At 37.7% G+C, this 15335-nt stretch overlaps 1 long non-coding RNA gene across 1 annotated transcript; it reads left to right on the top strand.

The window, feature by feature from the left end:
* The first annotated feature begins 503 nt into the window (after positions 1–503).
* LOC139992091 (uncharacterized) lies at positions 504–9132 on the top strand. Its single transcript, XR_011801018.1, has 2 exons — positions 504–5072; positions 5324–9132. It is a non-coding gene; the product is annotated as an uncharacterized lncRNA (long non-coding RNA).
* Positions 9133–15335: the final 6203 nt, after the last annotated feature.

Raw genomic sequence — 15335 nt, 5'->3', positions numbered from 1 at the left:
CGTATGATCAGAATATCGCAGTTACAAGTAACAAGCCGATTTCATTTGTTCTCCCTTACAGACGTACGAGTTAACGTGTATCTATCAACGGTGCTGCAGATTGGCCAGATACGATAAAAAATTCACTCGCTATATTCTAAGCGATTTTGGTGGCAGATATGTAAGATTCTTGCAAATACTGATATCTAATTATGTATTTTTTTTTCAATCGATCGAAGAATTATCAATTAGTAGACACAAGGTGGTGATACCAAGAGAGATTTAAAAGAGTTTAGAAATCCTGAAAGTATGTATTCTTTTATTAAATAATTGATATTTTAAAGACAAGATAATATTATTAAATTGGAAGAAATTAATTACGTGCTGCAAAGCTATTTACCGAGAAACAATAGATTATTTAAATAAAGAAATAAAAGATAGAGTAGGCGCGAAAGAAAACATTTGTTATGAACAGATGATGTGAAAATAAATGAAAAGATAGTCATTTGACAAATTTCATAATTTTTTTCATAATTTCTATTTTAAATAACAATTAACGATCATCTTTGTTCTGTTTTTTTTTTTCTTCCAAATTGAACGTTACATATCTCAAATGTCTTTTAATTAAAAACTGATTTAATTAAAAACTGCATAAAATAATCTTTCACGAAAAATTCTAAATTTAATCAAATAACCATTTTCGGAAGCATAAAAGGATCGTTTTTATTTTGAAGAAAATCAAAATTAAATGCTTCAATTTTTCAATAGCTTGTTACTAAGAACTCAAAGATTAATAAACAAATTTAATGAAGAATCCTTCGTTATTCGTCGGTGCGAGTTCTTTAAATCTATAGCGATGGCTAAACAAATCAGCGGATGCGGTATTTGCACCGTGTCGTTGGTGGCTGTTGCATTTTAATGAATTCTAGAATTATACAACCTTGGCGCATGAATACGACACGCGACGCGATAAGGAAAACTCGGTCGTAAGGAAAACAATGAATTCATTTGTAAATTGCTTCAAAAGACCTTCGTTTCCCAGCAAATCGCATCAGAAAAAATCATTAACAGCTTTAATCTCTTTATCTGTATGAGACAGATTTATTTGTACACCTTTATAAACGATCTTCATTCGATTTTCTCCATCGTAAAACACTTTTCGAAAACGGAAACAGGATGGAACGTCTCTTTGAGGAATTGATCGCCTAACAAAATGTTTTAATTACGATGTTTTTACCGAAACTAACTATACTTTTAAATAATTTATCATTCATCGACGATTCTCGTTTGTAGCTATCTAAAAAATAATAATTACCAACCACGTGAAATTCATTACGGTATCTTAAATTCAACGAAAAAAGTGTAAAAGAAAAAAGATAACGAAACGATATACGATCTCTCGAGGTCACGATCAGACCATGTGCATCGAATGCAAGGGTCGAAGCACGAAACCCGATGGAAATCGATCGGAGAACCGTAGTCACGGACAACAGGAGCCGAATTGAATCGGGTCGGTGCACGTGTGACGATATTAATGTACCGATCGATGGCCTAATGAAGATGTATCCAGTTCCTGGCAATTTCTACTAGACCTGCGAAATCCTAGCAGGAGGGACCTTGAATTCTCGCGAATGCGAACAGCCGGCCGGCCGGTCAATGGATTGCTCGACCAATAACTTCCCCGGAATAAACGCGATACACAGACTTTGAGATCGCGCGTGTATTAATCTAGCGATAAAATATCGCGAGGATTTTTCTGCTTTACCCCCTCTCTATCTATTTTATTTCCCCCCTTTTGTTTCTTTTTCCTTTTTTTTTTTTTTTTTTTTCTAACTCATACCTCACACCGCGGATTCATGGAAGCGCGGAAATTCGATTGAAACATGAAAATCGAAATGTTACGTGAAAGTAGACCAGTTCTCGTTGCTCCAAAAAAGAGAAGATTTTACGAATGTTTATCAAATGTACAGAATGCTGACGAATTGGAAAACACGATACAACGTTTTTATGTAAAATCATATTTATCCTTTGAACTTCATTATAGCTGGAAGAAATTTGATGTGTCTCTTTTGGGACGAAGAAATTTGATGCGCTTCGAAAGATCGGATTTGTTAATTAAAAACGTGGAAGAACGTTTCATTGTTGATTTCAACATCTATATGAAAAGGTATACGTATTTGATGTCACGCTCAAAGTTGGAATATTTTTTAGGAACAAAGTACGCTGCGTCTCGTTTCGAGATCTTTGACCGAAGAAATGAGTATTTTGTATTCATGTGTATATAAATTATGATACTTTCTTTGTTGAAATTTTAAGCAAACGCGGAATATGCGGTTACGACCTTTAAAAATATTTTTGGAAGAACGGGGCAGAGCAAACTGCGAAAATGCAGTCGATCCGACGGCACGCGATTTTCCTGCAAGTTCAATATTCATTTGTCACATTCGTTTGTTAAGAATTGAATAAGGTTAGTAAATAATTACTATTACTGCAACCTTACATAATCCTTTCGAGAAACGTAAAATGATAATTTGATCTATAGTGCAAATATCGGAAAAACCATGGGAAAATAAGTCTTTCGATTATTTAGAACGAGTATTGTAATTATCGAAAATCAGTTAATCCGGATCTCTAGTAAAATATCAAAAAATAGAACAAATGAAATTTCTATTCGTGTCAATAATAATTTATACAAAATTTTATAGATCAATTCGTAAAATTTGTAAAAATTACTTGAGAAATTGCAAATAAAGTACGAAGTAGTCATATATTGATATCTTATTGAAAATTTAGAAACAGGAATTTTGTATATTTTTCTATAGACGACACGATTTTCTCAGCATAACGAATTTCCCAACAAGTTAAAAATACTGTAATCGTTCGTGAATCGCTCTTTTTCGTTGTAATGCACAGGTTCGAACAAACAACATGTTTATTATTAACAATAATCGCATGGCGAATTTAGCGTATTGCTTGCATGCTCGTGCACATAAAACGCGAATGCACCCTTTGTCCTTCTCTTTGTTCTACGTCATTGCTACGTTTCGAATAAATAAATTGTCACTGGGTATTAGCGGAAAGCTTTGCTCAAAATACAATTGAAAGTATCGCAAAAATTATACTCGCTTCTCAGAAAATATTTCAAGAGTTCTCTGTAACGCTGCTACGAGCGGCATGACCCAATATCCAAGAACGAAAATATCAACGCCATAGTAACAGAAGAGATCACGGATAGACGAATACGATGAAGATAAACGTAATGAAAATAAAAATACACGTGTATATAGATAATTTTTAAATGGAATAAAATCATCTCGTTAGACGTCAACGACTGACGAGACCTTTAATTCGTTTGAAATTGTGGAATCAAAAATAATAACTGATTTAAAGATAATCCAGAAACGATGGTAGGCCATGTAGTAAGGTAGCAGGGAGGAGAAGTATAATTCAGACTCGACAAGCCGTTGTTATCAATAACATTTTTGCAGAGGCCGTAATATCCCGGGAAAGTAATTAGAGTAAATTCAGGGGCTCCCGGCCGACCCTTCCAGCCGCACAAAATGGCGGCGGGAACCGCCCTTGCGAAAAAAATTAGGCCTCCTTCCGCTGCGCAGTAAAATTTACATGAAAAAAAGGAACGCCCAGTGGCTTTCGGGAAACGAAGCTTCGACAATGCGAATCGTTCTCTCCTTTCTTTTCTCTCTCCCTCACCCTCTCCCTCTCATTGCCGTTTCCTTTTTTTACTTCTCCTCTTTTTCGCCTTCCTTTTTTCCTGTGTTTTTTAATGGGTAAATCGAAGGGAGTCCTGCTGCCGGGGAAATACCTGTAATTTATGTGTAGGAAATGGAAAAAATATGGTAAAAGGTCACGTTCGTCGGTGGACTTTAAAAACGATTAGAATCTTAATATCCGTCGTAAAATACGGACCCGGCCATTATCAGGCGAGAATGTATTTGTCTTTACCGCCAATATGCATACTCGTGTCAGAATCTTGACAATACGAGGTCTTCGTCGTGTTTAATATTTTTCTTCGGCTGTTTCAGAAGAACACGAAACCGGACGAACTTACGTACGATCACATTTCGAACGGTTTCCCTTCTCTCTCGAATTTGTCTGAACTTTGTAAAAGTCGTAATTTTCCAGGTTGTAAACATCTGTTTTGCCATTTGATGGGTGCGGTTATCGATTTAGATGCGTTAATTTGCGTTCCATTAATTCAGGTAAAAAGTATCATTCATTGTTCTGTTTCAAAGCGTTTATTAATAATCTGTTGGTATTAATATATTGCTAATCGGTTACACGTACAAATATTAACTTTTGAAGTACGCAACGAGCGCAACTCGATGATTTCATAATGGAACTGGTCGAAAACTTCATTGGAAAAGGAATTTTCTTTAAAAAAGTTAATGGTCAGAAAGGCGTTGACTGTTGTGCCAATGGAAATTAATACACAGACGGATTTTGAACACTTTTTGTTGTTTTTCGCTTGAGAGAATTTGAAATTTTAATACCTTCACTGCCCCTTGTGTAAACGCTGCCGGTGAAACATGTTATAGAGGGTGTTCTGAAACGGCACGGTGGATGTATCAACTGTTTCTCTGCCGCTTTAATTGCAAAGCATTATCCAGTTTTCTTTTCAGCGAAAATACTCACCGAAACTGTTCGATGGGCTCCTAATTATATTTACGATTCTTGTCGTGGAACGGTCATCAAAATTTATTCCACGGAATTATCCACGACGTTTTTAAATTCTAAACATAACATGGTATTCCACACGAAGAAATGCTCGCTGACAATTTTTATACCCATTCTACTAATATATTATTAAAAACTTTATCCTGTCAAGCGAAAGCGGTGCAAAATAGAATCTACCGATTGGTCATTGAGAGACAAGCAAATAAATTTACAAAATCAAAGATGAAATAATTAATTTTGCGAATAAAACAAGCGCCACGATTTTTCTTTAAACGAAAGTCTAAAGTTTTATGAAAAGGGACGACACTGGCAAGAGATTCATTTAAGAAGGTACCTACCTACGTTCTTCGATTATTTTACGCTACAAAATTTGATATTCCAACCTGTAATTATAACATGTTGGTAAAATTTGTTTGCCAATTTGTTTTGTATACGAACAGCGAATATTTGAACGTAGATATTTAGGCTATTGGTTTTTAACAAATGTTGAACCTTTTTAACAAACGTAGGATCCTTTGCAATTTTATCATACCAATTACGCTTCAAATTTTTCTAACGTACAATATATGCAATTGCACGATCACATATATTTAATATGATAAATATAATAAATTTGAATTGGTACCTACTGAATTTTTTCCCTTTCTAGATTCCCCATAGCAAGACAATTCTCAACAATCAACGTGCAAGACAAAAGCATATACAAAAGGAAGGAAGAGAAATTTATTAAAAATGGCTTATCAAGGACTCCAAGGACTACGAGAAAGGACTACAACGGAACAACATGGCGAACGACATGACCGGTCCTGACGACCAAGGGAAGTCAGAAGAAAACTCGAGGAGAGGAATCTGGGCGATATCTTTTTTTAACCTCGTAAATATTCTTTTGAAACTGGCATATTAGCAGGCGGTACATTCTTGGCAAGAAACCGCTGCTACTGACAGGGCATTCATATTAGCGAACCACCACGTGCCATCCGCTTTTTCTCTTTCTCGACCTTTCCTTCCGCCACGTTCCACGATGAAAACGATACCTAGCGAACCTATCAGCCGTTTCTTCCTCTACGCGTCGTTCGCGCGAACATAACAGAGTGAAAGCCACTGATCGGTAATCATTAATTACCTCATAGGTAACTTCCTTCGGACGAACCCTCTTCTGTTTTGATAATCGTAAAATATCACCACTTTCGCCAGTAACCAGGCCAACAGGATGGTATACTCGAGGGAAGAGAATCCGAGAGAAGAGAAAGTGACACAAAAAAGAAGAAAAAGAGAGATAGGGAGAGAGGATTGCGAACAAGAAGGTATTGATCGAGTTATAGTCTTCAGGGGCTCGAGAGGCTCTATCGTGAGAGGCCGATGGGAGCCAATGAGAGATCCGGAGGGTGAATTTAGAACAAGAATGGCGACTGAAGGTTCCCATCGAAACGAATCCCTTGCTAATGGACACGTATGTACATGGTACACCCGGATATGTACCTTGATCGTGCTTAATCGCAGTTGAAAGTGGTATATATTGGCCTTCGATCGAGGTTACTTTTTGCAGAGGAGAAGGTGCTAAATTAATGGATCGAAACGAAAGTCTGGCCGATGTTTGAATTGGTTCGTTTCGAACGATTCCGCCGATTCATTAGAGAAGTAAGAAGGTAGAATTGAAAAGGAGTTAATGAGAAATCTGGAGGCTGAATTTAAAACGGCAGAGTCCGAGGCTGAAGTTTCTCGACGCTTGCTAATTAGATGTTTCGATCGGCTCTGAATATTTTACGCTACCCACGATCAAAGTTCTGGGTACTAATGGTACTGACTTTTAAACTGTTCTATTCTTTGTGAAAAAAAAAGAAGGGCAGCTAAATTAACTGGTTGGATTTTTTACGTCTTACCCTATTAACTTTATTTGGTCTGGAAATTGAAAATTTTATAGCTGTTCGTCTAATTCGACCATACTTTGTTGTAGCCGCCGACTTTTTGTCTCCGTTTCGCTTTCGTTTCAACAAACTGGAAGATTTTCGATATTTTAAGAAATTTCTCGCATAAAATTCAGCCGAAAAATTATATACATCGGTAACGATTTTTTTTATATCTTCCTGCAATCTAAGCAATTTTTTGACGACAAGAAACATGACACGATTAACGTAGCAAGCTGATGGACTTGATGAATTCTAGACCTATCTGAAATTGATTCAGTCCTTAACAACTTATAATTTCATGATTATAGAAATTTTTGTACAAAGGATGTCCCAGTTAGCAAGTTAATGGCAATTGAAAGTTTTTAATGAAGTAAATTGATAATTTTCAGGACTCCTTCTACCGTCCATAGATGAAGTACTTACTCAAAATTTAACTAGTTCTATTCTTTATAATGAAAATGCAAAATTAATCGAGTTATTGTAACCTGAGTGTCTCTACAAATTATTTTTCACCGACATTTCAAATTTGTTGAGTAAATACGAAGCAAGCGTATTACTTAAAAATCTTCAAACAAGTACCATTTGTTATGTATATTTAATACAACGATACTTCAATTATATTACACTTTCGATATTTCAAAAACAATTTTAAATTGTTTAATAGTCTTGCCTTCGATAATTTTGTTTTCGTTAAAACTATTTAACACTGAAACTACCGATGACTGAAATATAAAATTTATATCAAGGGAATTAAAATGAAAGACATACGAGAAACGAGGGAACCAAGCAACAATCCATATATTTAAGAAAAAAATCATTTACATGTTCAAAAAGTGTATGCTTGTAAATCTAAAATATTCGAGTGAAACATTTGGACATCTCTCATTGATAATTCTAGTGTTCGAGAAACGTTAACCAGCCCATTTCTACTCTATTCGAAGTGTACACAGTTATCGACGAAGAGCCAGAAGAACAAATCAAAACGTGCACATCAACAGCGATAGAAAACCGAGCAACATAAAAGTTTTGCCCGCGTAAAAGTAGCAAAAAAAAGAAGAAGGAAAGAAAAGAATGAAAAAGAACGATACGTTCTCTAAGCGATCAAGCGATCCTCTCTCGACGCCCACTGCCGATTGAAACCATCAGAATGGCCGATAATGGCACGGTGGTAAGAACCGTGAAGAGAGACTCGGCGAAAAAAGGTCGGAAGAAAAAAAAGGGAAAAGGGGTCGCGATAATTTCCGAGCGTTCACCAGCCAGCAGAGAGAACAGAGCTGACCGAAGAAGAAACGATACGTTCTCCATTACGACTTTCACGCCATAAATCACAGCCAGCCGGCCATCGTCCCGATAGAATTCCCCATAATTCGTAAATTATTCGTGAAGAGGACCGCGCGGTCACGAACGGCACGTATATGGCTCTATAAGATCCGGAGCGAGGATAGGGTGGCTGCAGAGGAGCACAGGCTGCAGGACATTAAGGGTAACAAATGAGGCTGCCTAGTCCTCCCGTAGGACTCTCTTCCGACTGAGGTGGCGGGAATGAAAATAAGTGTACCTCGCTCCTACCTACCTCGAGCTTTTTTCTTCGTTTCCTCTCACGGACGGCGTGACCCTCTCTTTCGCTCTGCTTCTTCAGCCTCCAGCCGCCCGTTTGTCGCACTCCACGCATTATTCTCGCTCTCCAACCCCCTGCAACCTCCGTTTTTACCACCCCCTCTGGTTCTCTCTTGACGTCCTCGTACCAACTTCCTGTTTCTCTGGCTGACTCGATTTTTTAAACGAGCCACGCTTAGCCGAGAAAGCGCGACAAAAATTTAGCGCGCGCGGCTAGCGGAGCGTGCACACCGTGCACGCGGAGGACTTTCATCGGGGCGTCTCTAAGCGCTGAACCGAGGTGGCGTGTCGCCAGCTGCACTCCTGTGCCGCACACACTCCGACGACACCGGGAAATATTTAGCAGTTAGCCGGGATTAAGGAATGCGTTAATTGCGAAATACTAGCTACTTCGGTCTATTAAGCAGAAATGTAATTTTCACGCTGGACCAGGCGCCTGCTTAATTGCTCAAGGCCGATCCTTTAATCTCGCGCTTGATTAATTGGAAATTACGGACTACTCTTCTCGCAAATTCGAACACGCAGCGGCTAAAATCTTGGTACACGATACGTGTATCAGACATTTTGACGTTCAGACGATTTCGTACACGACAGATACCTAAGATAGATAGTTTAGATGCACGATAGAAGTAATCGTTTCGTATGTTACCGATTTCTTTGTATACTTTGTATTACGATTGTATTATTCGACATTACTTGTATACGTATCGATTAATGTATAACTTCGTGTGTAAGAGATTAATAATGTTCATATCAGAGCGTATAGGTAATTTAGATGGATAAGAAACTTTGATGTATGATGAATCATATATGTAGGAGCTAGGAGCCAAATTACGCAACTCTACCGAGAGTAATTATTTCGTTTCTCAGAAGTTAAATACTAATCATCGGATTACGGTTGTTTGTACAAAATTTTCATAAATTTATGAATGTATCTAGCGAAACGGACCGTAAACAGAAATTTGTTTCAACTGCTAAATAGGACCTGTTATAATTAGTATTTTATTTTGCGCATTTCTGTTTGATTTTCCTATAAATGCATAAACGCGCACAGTGTAGTAATATATTCTAGTATCAAAATTAAAAATTTTTTAAAAAATGAAGATGATCAGTTTGACTTCTGAGTGGTTCATACATTTAAAGATACAGATTTGGTTTAGTTCGAGCAAGTATGTAGTGTCAATTACGGATACGAGACAATTTTTCCTTACCGTTTCGATATTTTATATAAAGCTTTTGAATAAGATATGTACACAATTTAAATACTTAATTGTTCGCTCAGAAAAATTACTCTCTGCTTATTTCATAATCAAGTTTTCCTTGTCTTGTTGGCGCTAAAATATTGTAAATTCTGATTTGTACAAAAGCCCGCAATTATCAACAGTGAGAACGGGAATAGAGAAATATTTACTCGTTTCAACTAATCGTATTATTATCCAAAAACGTATTTTTATTGTTCTTCTATAATATAGCATTTAGAAATACCTTTCTTGTTCTTTGCAGTGCTATAAATATGGAATGGGCAGAAAATTTTGATTTCTAATAACAATTACGATCTGTGTTAATTTCAATTTGGTTTTAAAAGCTTAAGAATTTATACGCTCGTCGCTGTTGATATTTTTATATTTTTATTATTTAGAACATATTCAAATCTCGACCTATTTCGAAACAATTTAATTTTCTTACTTGTCATACTTAAAATTTAGTAAGAACGAGCAAATTATAATAACTATCATCGTTATACGATCATCCAAATTTAACACCATAAGACAAATGGTCTCGATCTCGTGATTGACATTATTAAGAAAAGTATGTTCCGAAAAAGAGTTGACACTATATCTATCATATCTATTGACACGACTAATCCTATCTTTAAATAAATATCTTTATTTTACAATTATTCAAAACGTACGGGCTTTTGAAAAAATGATGGATACCAGTTTTCTCTTTTTCTATAATTACTCGAGACACTTTTTTATTATACAGAAATAATATATTATATAATTATACAAAAATTATTATTATAGACATTTATCAAAATCGAAACATAGTTACACATATCTGTCGCTTGACGCAAGAAGTGCCAATGTCAGTATTTATAAAATTCAGATATTAACGCTTAAAGGTATGTTAATATTTTTTGTTCAAATAATTTCTGACACAGAACTTTCAACTGTTGCAAAATTCTTTTCTAATACAAAAAAGAGAGAATTGAAGCCTACGCTATTTTTGTTTTTCCATATTGACTTTGGTATTTTTTGCAGAAAGTCTATTTCATGAAAAATTGTAACATTGCCATATACAAATGTCACTATAGTCATTCTAGATAGAATCTGAAACTATCGTTTTTTATATAGAAAATACAATAGTTTAGAAAACCAATACCGGGTTTAACTCATTTTTGCAAAGATACGACATTGCAAAGTACTCCTTGCACCAAACCACAAATATATACGTACTTTACTTTCGTATCATAATCCTTTTAATTATAATTTAAGTACGCATTGGAGGCTGATTGTTCTAGCGTTGACTACCAAACCGTTTTAAAGTACGGAAAAGCGTAAAATGAAAATCTCGGCTTGGCTAATTGGTAAACAGTTGCGAAGCAGCGGGGTCTCCTCCGCGAAAGAGGAACAAAACAAGAGGCGAAGCAGGATGGCGAGGAAATATTTTCTCGATTATTACCAGGGATTAAGAAGTCTACTAACTGCAAAATACTGTAGCAGCGTTTTTTCATGATTATGCGCGAAACGGGGTATCCCGTAGGACGCGGTGGCCGGCTTTTGTTGATTGGACGAAAGCGTGGCCACGTTCGCGTTCCGGTCAGCTCGCGTGCATGCGCGAGGATCGAGACGCGCGTATACAAGCGTAAAAGAAAGAAAACGAACTGACGGCCAGCCGGCCGAGCCGTGTGTACCAACCGATGTGCGATTGATGCAACACGAACTATCGAGAGGAATGAATTTGTGTCGACGGTCCTGCGAAAGAATGCCACAGGTTGACGCCGGGAAAATCGGTTTCGCGGTCTCCGCCTCCGATACACAGACCTCGATCCGTATGTTTTCACGCGGCACGTATAATTGGAACGATCGTATCAGATTGCCGTTTATTCGATTATTATAATTTCGTTTGTTAACTCGTTTCTTATTTTCTTCGAATGTACATTTTTTATATAAAAATATAGAGAGTACTTTGTCGAAATATTTCTGTGTAAATCTTTTGTGTTAATGAAAATTAAAATCTGGTAATTAGTTTAGGTTCTAGATTATCTTAAAACACTGATATATTTTTAAGCTATTTTTGAAAGATTTAGGAAAAGATATTTTGCTTTATTCATGTGCGTATATAATTTGCAATTTTTATTATACGAAACGGTAATACAAGAATAAACAGGACGGAAAAATTTACATAAAACGGAAGAAGTTATCCATCTTTTGTATTTATTACCATTGTGCTATGGTACACTGTTAACGTGTTATTGCTACAATACTCTTAAGTTTAACAAATTTTTGGATAAAATTACATACCGCGACGAAACAATTGAGGACGTTGAATAAAAAATATTGAAATATTATGAAATATTTATTAAAACATGTTTATATTGTGTAAAACGTTTAACAACTGAACAGATAAAACTATTGTTCACGAAAGAAGATACAAGAGTAGAAAAAAAATTCCTTCTACAATAAAAAAAAGTTAGATAACTGCAGAAACTTTTTCTTTTTTATTTCTTCGCTGCGATGAGTAAACGCAAACCCAGCTTTTTTTCTAAACAATCATAGATTACACACTTTACTATCCCCGGTATTTATCGCGGACACAAAATACACGTAAAACTCGAAACTAAAAGCGACCCAGTTTCCCTTCTACAAGCGCCAAGATTTCTCTAACGACCGTCGAACCAGCGTCACGTAGGTATCGTATCGATTACGAGCCAATTAAAATCGAAATACAGAGAAACGACCGCGAAGGAAATCGCGGAAGCCTATTAATTAATTCTAAAAATAAATTGATACAAGAATAAACGAGCGTACGTCGCGGATTCGCGAATAATCCGGATGCGGTTGCAGCCAGATCCGAACGAATAAAACGCGTCAAATTGATCGCTTTGGAATTTAAATAGGTGGCATTAAGCGGCCATTATGCCGGTGAATTTTATTACCGTTCGATCGTTACCATCGATCCGTGTATAGACAATCAAAAAACACAACGATACCGTGCGACAGACATACCAGAAATTCCAATAACAGAATCCCACATAGAGAAAAGAGCAAAGACAGGCGGCGAACGATACGACGCGTCGGCGAGAGGCGCGCGAAAAAATAGAGCAAGCAAAGAACCCGCGGTAGAGATTTGTATAATCAATCGAATATAGTCGATAAATCGAGCGCGCGTAATCCCACCGCAAAAATAAACTATGGCCGATTGCCCAGCTTGGTCGACGCGGTTCGCGCGATACGAATTCCGCACACACGCGCCGCTTCCTCGCCTCCCGGTATTCCGCACACCCTCCGTTTCCTCGTCCGTTCGTTCATCTCCCCTCTGGCTCTGGTGGACGCGTTGCTCCCCCCTAGTCGCCGACACCCTCATCCCTTCGCCCTGCCTCCGCCTCTTCAACCCCTCTTTTCCCTCCCTCTCCACCCCCGGCTACCCCTCTCGCAAAACAAATTCGCGGCCATTTTTCTGTTCCGTGGCCCGCATATATATATTCCGCGCTTCTACTCCGCGGAGGCGCGTGTTCCACGCCGCGAAAAAGGCGCTGGGAGGCAACAGCCGTGGTGGTCGGTTGGTCTGCTTTCTGGACACGCTTCGGCCACGTCCGTGTGTGGGCGGCTGGCCGGGGTGGATGGGTGGTTGCATACGTGGGTGGTTAGAGAGGGTGGCGGCCCAACAGGAGGAAGGGGGCGCACGGTGGTGGTCGGTGGCATGGGTTCGTTGAATGTAGCACGCTCGGCTCCGGGGTTCGCTGGTAATTTTTTTTCCTCGAGTTTAGCAAGGGAAATGACCTACGATATATTTCTAAGGGGTTTTTGCTGGTTGGTAAACGGGTGAGACGCTGCTAGCCACCCACTGGAGGACCGCCCGACCCGCTCTAGGGGTTACCGGACAATTTGCATTTCTCAACCATTAATCTAACCTTCGTCCGGCTCTTTTTTTGCGGACAGTCCGACTGCCCTTACGTTCAGATGTGGCTAGTGGACTCCTTGTCCTCTTTTCTATGGCTTCGTAGCTATCGTCAGGCTACCGGAACATCCCGGAGGATACTTGCGGTATTCTAAACTCTAGAGTATCGCTGCAAATTGAGATATTTTCATCGGATGAATAACATTTTTTTCTCTGATTTGATCTTGGTTGTTCGGTGTCGCTAGATACACTATGGGAGCTTTTATATGTCATAGACTACTGGTGATTTGGAATCACCAACCTAAATTTTCTGCTAATCTTGCTATTATTTTAACATCAATGTTACAGTTATCTACTAATTCTTTTTATTTCTTTATAGTTGCTTGAATGTAAGCCATGCAAAAGTCAAACCGATCAAGTCCATCGTGTTTAATCATTTGATGTCTGAACAATTTTTGGAATAGTGCGGTTAATCAATTTGATTTTCGAATGGTTCAAATTTCTTTCATTTTGTTATCGGTGGTAATTTTCTTTATTTCGATAGATTTTTGGCAGAAATGACTCCTAAGATAAGAAAATTTTTATTCTGGTAATTTTCATATTCTTTTAGCGGTAGATAATAGCGATACTAAACTTTTGCTTGATAATACATTTTATACATACTATGTATGTTTCACGAGATAGATACAGTGGGTAGTTTCTAACCTGTTGACATGGGAAATATCTTTAAATGGTTCTTCGAAGGACTGGTACATCCCTTGTGTCAGTTCAAACGAAAGATAATTCAAAGAGGAAGTTATCCATTAATCTTTTATGAAACCAGGACGAAGTATCACACTGTGGTGAACTGACATCAAAGGTATTCATAGAGGAGTCTATTTTGGAGAGTTATAAAGGCTTGAGTATATTCCATGACAGCATAAAACGAGATATGAATCACTGCAAATAAAATTAATTCTTCCAAATTGCTATGAATTTAATAAGAAATGATTATTTTGTACATCCAGGTATCATATCTTGTTCAAAATGAGCTACTTAACCACTTTTATAAACAGTTAAATACCGAATAAAATACTTTACAATAAAAAATTCTTTAAATACACGCTGCATTTTATTCTTTCGTTCAATCTCACGTTAAGTGTTATGCTATCACCATACTTATGTGTATTGTAACGAACAGAAAAGTAAATTAATTAAACAAGTACGAAAGTTAGGCTTCTTAATCTCGTTATCGTGTAATCTTTTACGCTCGAGACCCACGTTAGCGATTTGCAATTTCGTTTATTCGCTTTTAAAAAATTATATTCCAAGAGTTTAAGAAAATAAAATATCTCAGTAAGTTGTACTTCGCCCTGCGACGAAGAACATACGATGTACCGCGAGGAAGAGAGATATTTTAATTTGTTAAAACAGATTGTAATTCGTTAATTCGCAGTAGGTTGGTCAGTCTTCTGTGAAGTTGCAAAAGAAAAACCGTTTCAATCCCGCTTCGAAAGAAGGTACGACGAGGTTGTATTCATTTGCGTTCCTCGTACTCGCGGTGGGACTTGCAACGCGTAGGAAAGTTTCGCAAAGGAAGCCGACCGGATAACGCACAATAACGGCATCTCATCGTAATTAAAGTTCAGTTTCAATATGCCCGTTTCGTTGGCCAAGTACATTCGCTAAAATACCCGATCTTTGTCATAGCTTGCTAAATGGAATTCCATATTTTAATAGTTGTTACCGTGGCGTGGTGAGGAGGACGAATATGCGTGGATAGAATTTCCTACCTGCGATATGAGGCCACATCACGAGCGAATGAAAATGGTAAAGGTGGGAAGAAAGAGCGAAAAGCATCGAAGCAACAAAGATAGAAAGAGCTAGAGGGAGAGGGAGAGAGGACGTGGCAAGGTGATGGCGATGGTAACGCGGTAAGCGTTATGGTGGATGATAGAGTCTGAGGGCATTCAGATATCATTTTTCAACAGTTTTACTTCGCAAGCACGTACCTGGTACAAATGAGCTCACTAT

This window comes from Bombus fervidus, chromosome 11 (genome assembly GCF_041682495.2).
Source record: "Bombus fervidus isolate BK054 chromosome 11, iyBomFerv1, whole genome shotgun sequence".
In the NCBI taxonomy this organism is placed as follows: Eukaryota; Metazoa; Arthropoda; class Insecta; order Hymenoptera; family Apidae; genus Bombus; species Bombus fervidus.
This window is presented reverse-complemented; position numbering and strand designations above follow the sequence as displayed.